This window comes from Anolis carolinensis, chromosome 5 (assembly GCF_035594765.1).
Source record: "Anolis carolinensis isolate JA03-04 chromosome 5, rAnoCar3.1.pri, whole genome shotgun sequence".
NCBI classification, from domain to species: domain Eukaryota; kingdom Metazoa; phylum Chordata; class Lepidosauria; order Squamata; family Dactyloidae; genus Anolis; species Anolis carolinensis.
Genome location: NC_085845.1, coordinates 52635524 through 52642863, shown reverse-complemented (window position 1 = coordinate 52642863; position 7340 = coordinate 52635524). Strand labels below are relative to the sequence as shown.

The 7340-nt window shown below is 40.4% G+C and overlaps 1 protein-coding gene across 3 annotated transcripts in view; it reads right to left on the bottom strand.

The window, feature by feature from the left end:
• Positions 1 to 6181: 6181 nt before the first annotated feature.
• gria2 (glutamate ionotropic receptor AMPA type subunit 2) overlaps positions 6182 to 7340 on the bottom strand; it is a 106448-nt gene continuing 105289 nt past the window's right edge. For all 3 annotated transcript variants that reach the window (XM_008111928.2, XM_008111924.2, XM_003221730.3), the window contains one exon: positions 6182 to 7340. This exon is cut by the window's right edge and continues 1738 nt beyond it. The gene's annotated coding sequence lies outside the window, so the exon portion shown is untranslated.

The window sequence follows — 7340 nt, the reverse complement described above, 5'->3', positions numbered from 1 at the left end:
CATGTCTTTTGTTTCCTGCCTCTTCATAATGAAGATCTAAAACTCCATCTTTATCTATGGAATCTAGGAAATTTGGGTTATTAGGAATGGATGCAGTGATCCTATATTCAATTAACTGGGGGTAATCTTCAGTGAACTTAATGGGGTTTGCTTTTGACCAGGTTTTTTTTTAAAGAAAGAGAAAGACAATGGTAGGACATGGGTCTAACAGGCTGTATTCTGGAGTTTCATAACCACTCATTAAAAACTCCAGTTAAGCTCCTAAAAGTGTGTGGCCAGTGAAATGGGATGGGTGAGGGGAAATGCAGGCATGGAATTGAGAAGGAAAAGAAGAAACAATGAGAGGAAAAATTAGAGGTAATTATTCAGGAAAACTTTAAGTTTAATTAATAAATATACAATATAAATCAGTAGATAAAATAAATAAAAATAGAGAAGGAGAAATGAAGATACTTTTATAATACTTTCATGAAGCCAATCTATACAAATAATAAAAATGAAAATCTGTATGTGTGTATGTGACTGGTGTGCCCACTTCCACAGACAGGCTCTCGCCTCCACAAACAGCTATAACCCACAGTGCTGAGGAGCCACCAAAAGCACTCCCTCCAGAGGTGGTCCAACTGCATGGGGAGGGAGGCATTTGTGTATGGCACCATAGTCTCGGGGGTGCAGTCGAGCCCCCGGAAGGATGGCGCCACTCTCCGCCACTTTCTCCTTCGGGCCTGGTCCTTCCTGCCGTGGCCCACACGCCCTGGTCCCACCTCTCATGCAGCGTCAGAGGCAGGGCCAGGGCACACAGTGCGGGAGGCAGGGCCAGGTCTGGCCCCGCCTCCTGCGCCACGCAGCCTGGCCCAGCCAGTTTGGATGGCCTTCCGACACGGCCCACGCTTCCTTGTCCCACCAGGAGGCGTGGCCGCGTGACACAGGAGGTGGGGCCAGGGCGCACAGTGTGGGAGGCGGGGCCAGGTCTGGCCACGCCCCCCACATCACACAGCCACACCTCCCACGGCACGGGGGAAAAATAAATTTTGCTTACTAAGGCAAAATACATATGGACGCCTCTGACTCCCTCCAACGACATTTCAGGTTATAGTGAGTGCAATGAACATGTAGCCCAAACCCTGCCAATGTCCTCCCCAAATACTATGGCGCACCACCCAATGCTTTCATTTGGGGACAATTTCCTCCCTGGATTTTAAATTTTCCTCCACCAGAGACACCTCCCAATGTTCCTTTCTCTCTCCATTGGTGTGCAATTAGCGTGATCCTGGCCACTGCTTTTCCTTAATTCTTTCCTACTCTTTGCATAACAAACAGAGCAGAACTGAGCAGCAACTACACATAGTGGAGGAGTTTGAAGGATTGACTCCACATCATAGAAGTTGTAGTTGACCCTGCATCAAGCTACAGCACTGTGACCCACTAACAATGGACCTGGAACACATTTGGCACACAGAACCCCCATGACCAAAGAAAAATATTAGAGAGATTTGGGAGGGGGGATTTACCTTGATTTATAGCTATTGTAGGTATTGGGATTTATAGTTCACCTGTAATCAAAGAACACTCTGAACCCCACCAACAATGACCCTGGACCTAACCTCTGAACCTCCATGAACAACTGAACCTATTGGGCGGTTTGAGGGGAACTGATCTTCATTTCTGGGAGTTGCAATTCACCTACATCTAGAGACACAATGACCACCACCACCAACAGACCAGGACCAAACTTGGCACACAGAATCCCCATGACCAGCTGAACATACTGTAGGGATTTTAGGGGACTGACCCACAACGTTGGAAGCTGTAGTTCACCCTGCAGCCAGAGACCACACAGATCCCACTGATGATGCATATAGAGAGAAAACTTGCCCAACATAACAAACTTTAACTGCTGATGGAGTTTGAGGAGGTTAATCTGGCATGAGGTAAGTTGTAGTTCACCCACAACCTTATGAAATTTTGTAAAATAAAAATTATGACTTTTTCAAATAATCCGAGCAACACCAGGTACTCAAGCTAGTAAGAAATAAAACAAGACAAGATAAACAAATAGAAAACAACTTTCAGCCCTAAATGACGTGACCTTCTGTACATTTCTTGCCTGCTTGAGATGTTCTGCTGAGCAAACAATACACTGTCCCATTCCATTTTTCTGTTTCATAACAGAACCCATTCTGTGTCTTCCTCTCCATGATCTTGCTTCTATGCCTCAATTCTTTTGTTTGCAATTGACCTTTCTTTACCTGTCTCCCAGAAATCTGTAAGGCAACAGGCAGCTGAGACTATACAGAAGAACAATGAGCACAACATTATAGAGCCAAGTGCTGCATTTCCTTCAGTCTATATTCTCTTGAGGTCTCATTGTTCCTCATATATCACAACTTCAAAGACTTAGTTCATTCAACTGCAGAAATAAGAGGAAATTTAGTAAAAGAATACATGGTTTAACAAATTTGTTTAAGTAATTATTATATTTCTAAATTCTCTTTTGCTCATAAGAAATATTGGTAAATGGCAAGAGTGAATAATTGTCAAGGGAAGCAGGGAGAGCTGTATATATTTATGAATATAGTTGTGTGTTTTCTCTTATATTTGTAAATATGATTTTATCAGAGTAAAAAATGCTAGTTATTTGAAAAACTTTGCTTAACTCAAGACAAAGCCCTGTTTACTCCATTTTAAGAACCAGAGATCCCTGGCAAAATATAAAGTGGTACAATCAGTTCTATGAACACAGGATTACGCCTGTATTGGGTAGACCTGGGGGAATTCTGAGCCAACATTCAAAAACAATGCCGCTGAAACAGGCAGTTGTAGACACAAATACAATGTGTTTCGATATCACGAAAGAGTAAAAGAATACTTGAAAATTTTCATTTCTTTCATCTTCAACATACTGAAATGCAAGATTGTTTGACCTCAAGCATGCACCAAAAATATTTTCATGTAGATAGTAGTTTTTAAAAGTAAAAACCACATTCCTTGTGTAATAGCTATTTTTACACAAATAAAACTTTCACTGAAGAGTTTCAAGCTGTGGGGTAAATAATCAATAATGTGCAAAACCTTTCATAATCTTGGCCCGTAGGAAGAAAACATATGAATTGTTTTGGTTGTTTTGTGTAAAAGTAAAATGAGGGATGAGTTTGATCTCTTGCCATGAACATGAACAGCAGGTTAATTTGTCATCAGTTCTTTATAGCTACAATGCTGTAGCAAAGCCAAACTTCCATCTTCTGCAGAAACCTTTTTTCTTTAGAGAAGTCTCAGGAATAAGCCACTTTTCTTGGGTCTGAGGGATCCCAGTAGTACAGAGAAAGTATTAATTCTCAGCTGGAACCATTTCTTTTAAAGATTCAGTGTGGGTCCAGGGCAGAAATGCTCCAGATTGGTCCTGGAGGCTACATACTCAGCCCCTCACCTGTGGCAGCAATGGGGGCAAGGTCCTTCCAGTCCATCATCCAACTGAACTATCATCCTTACCTGTCCTGTCACTTCTGTCACCATGGCTGTCCACCATAGAGCTCCTGAGCATGTAAGCAAAAGTGGCCAGTGATGGCCAGGAGCAATCAGGAGCTCTCCAGCTGGCTGTTGTAGCAATGAAGGTGAAATGATCCCAATCCATGTCCTTTTATCTGCACTTGCACAGGAAAAAGGGGATGGAGGTGCTGACCTATGTGAACAGCAGATCAGTTCACTTTGGTGCCAGTCTGCTCTTTACATCCATCACAAAATGTGGTGTTGCTCTGGAGTTTTGGAGAAACTCTAGCATTCTCCAACTTCACTTAATGTGGGGCTACATTAAAGACCAGAAGTCCCTAGACATTACTGGACATCCAGGCTCGACTTCTGATCCACGTTGGTTTACAGGGCTGGTGTAGACAAGTCCAAAGACTTATCTTATCCAATTTCCTATATCATCAATTCCTTTTGGCTATGCTAAGCCATCAAGAGCAAATATGTCTTCTGAATGTGAAGTACACAGGTTTTATCTGTTATTCATCTACTCATATTTGCATGTTTTCGAACTGTTAGGTTGGCAGAAGCTGGGGCCAACAGCGATAGCTTACCCCACTCCCCGGATCTGAACTGCTGACCTTTTGGTCAGCCAGTTCAGCAGCTCAGCGGTTTAATCCACTGTGCCACCAGGGGCTCCCTCTGCATGAATATTAAGGCACAATTTTCAAAATAACAAAAACATTTATCAGATTTTCTTAAAGCAAGAAAGGAAAAGGAAGTAGCAGTAAATTTCCTCCAAGCACGTAGTTGGGGAGAAGGAAGGGCAGTGAATGTCTGGAGGGGCTGGCAGAGATTTTCTCCTCCTCCTCCTCCTCCTCCTTCACTCTTGCTTATCTTCCCTGCCTTTCCTTGACCTGCATCACCCTCCTCCTCCATTGTCAGGCTGGTTTCTTTCTCTCTCAACCATCCACATGGCTATCTGTCTTGGCTAGGCCTTTTTATTTCCCACAGGGGCTTGGCTTCTTCTTCTAGTCCTCCAACAGCAGCAGCATCCCCTCCTACCCTACATGGGGGAAAGACTTCTGTGACTTCCACCATTTGGGTTCCCAATTCACAGTTTAAGAAGCTTTGCTCTAGAACAGTGGTTCTCAACCTGTGGGCCCCCCAGTTTTTTTGGCCTACAACTCCCAGAAATACCAGCCAGTTTACCAGCTGTAAGGATTTCTGGGAGTTGAAGGCCAAAACATCTGGGGACCCACAAGTTGAGAACCACTGCTCTAGAAGACTGCGGTTCCTGATTTGTGCTCTAGGTTCACATAGATTTTTGCCCCAGCATGGAGTAGCCAGAGATTAGGTTAGTGAGGGTACATGAAATGAAGACAAAATGGTCAGGATGGTCAGGATTTTTTTTTAAACGCTTGAGTAATAACCAGTACATGGCAGTATGAGTTGGTTATGAAAAATACGCATGAGTCTTTGCAAATAGCAAATGGTATCATCCCACATGGTTCTCTTCCATGTTTGGAAAAATCATGTTTTGCATTTCAACACCAAGAATCCTGCAGCAAACATGGTCAACTACTGTTAAAAATAACTTTTCCAGATTTGATTCATTTCTTAGAAACAGGGATCTTGTACTCTAGAAATATAATTTGATTAATGATATGGTGGCCCTCATTTCAACCCACCACTGGTAACCTACGTCACAGAAATAATACGTTTTCATTATTTATACCAGCCGCCTTGAGTCCCTTTCAGGGTGAGAAAGGCGGGGTATAAATAAGGCAAATAAAATAATAAATAAATAAATAAATGATTTGAAATTATGCTTTTGAAATTATAAGAATGTGTGTTAAGAATGGGCTAATATGTGAATCATTGGCATTAATTTGGATACTTTATTTTAAGCAATACTAGTCTAGCTTAAAAGTATACTTTATTTTTTGAACTGTTCTGAGACCTTGCAATTCATATTTTCTGCACTTCCATTGCTTTGTTGCAGTAATTTACATACCTTAGAAGACCATTTTTACAAAGAAAAATCTATTGATGATATTTGGAATGTCACACAACTTTTACGCTGTTGTTTTCCATCCAGCCCTTCCTTTTTAATGTGTTGTTGAAGGTTTTCATGGCCGGAATCACAGGGTTGTTGTGTGTTTTCTGGGCTGTATGGCCATGTTCCAGAAGCATTCTCTCCTGACATTTTGCCCACATCTATGGCAGGCATCCTCAGAGGTTGTGAGGTACATTGGAAACTGATATGCCTCACAACCTCGGAGGATGCCTGCCATAGATGTGGGTGAAACATCAGGCGAGAATGCTTCTGGAACATGGCCATACAGCCCGGAAAACGCACAACAACCCACTTCCTTCTTAAGTTTTTAGCATCATGATCATTTCAATTTTATATATTACCCGGGGGGGGGGGGGCACTTATATCATTAAAATGCTTTAGAAGTCTCATTTCATTCACTTATAATGCAGCATTTAATGAGTAGAATGAAGTTATGAGTTCTGGGTATTTTTTTTGGTAAATACCAGCCATATCATACTTTATTAGAGACCACATCCCACCTTAGGGATTCCTTCTGGCATAACTTTCATAAGAAAATTCCTTTCTCTGGGAACTCCGATCTCTTCTTCTGACTTGTTTAAAAAAACTTCTCAAAGTGAGTAAGAACTAGATATAAATAATAGTAAACAAACCACTTAATAATCATTTGTCTCTTTTAAAAAAGAACAAATTTTATGTATGATTGAAGTTTGTACAACACTTCAGAAAAGCCATCATGTGTTAGATTCAAAAATAAAATCAGAAGCATTTTTATATATAAGTAAGTACACATGAAAATCTGAAAATGAGCCTGGCTTTAAAAGCCTTTAAAAGTGTATGACCAGCTTTGTACTGATACCCACTTAACAAAGCAGAAATAAAGATACCATACTGTGTAAACAAAAGAGTACAGTAAATAACATTTTGAAATTTACACAAGAATTAGTTCATAAACATTTTGGTTGTTCCATAACAGTTTTCTATAAAATGAATTTTTTAAAAACCCTTAGACAGCTGTCATCTTTCGTCACTATTTTGTTCCACTTAAATGCACACAGAATATTCTATATAGCAATATACCAGTGTACTGTAACATGGATATTAAATTATGATTAGCTTGTTTTAAAAATGAGATGTGTATTTACCCAATTGACATTATTGGTCGTTGAAATACCCATACATTATGTATTCTCATCATGTTGGTAAGTATAAAAACATGAAAATATAACTTTACATTATTTCCTTTATATACACAAGTTCAGGCTTGACAAAGGAATATTTGTACACTACACTTTTAAGAGAAGTAGGCCCAGAGGTACAATCAAATAAACTTCATGTTATGCAGGACTGAAATGATCTTTTCTGTCAAATGAAAATTGGCTGGGAGTACAATACAAATATTGCCATATTTGGCCACTGAAGGAATGAGCCATATTCATATCCAGTGTGGTCGCTTGCCCTCATTTTCCTGATCAGTCATTGTCAGGGCAAAGATAGATTATATTGGCATACTCCTGAGAAAAGGGAAGTTTCTTATCAGAAGGTACAATGAAATAAGAAGTTAGCATAAAGATTTCCCACAACTATTGAGTTCTGTGCGCATGAGTGTGAATGACGAAACCTACATAAGCCCATACCCCAAAAGAAGGGATTTAAAATCTCCAATAAATTTACAGTGTAGCATTTTTCTTACTAATGTTACAAAGAAATGGACATCCATGGTTGATGAAAACCCAAGGAAAGGAAAGGATCTTTTAGTCACATTGCACCATTTAGTCTTTATCAGAAGGATGAAGTAATAGAAATCATTCTAATAGAA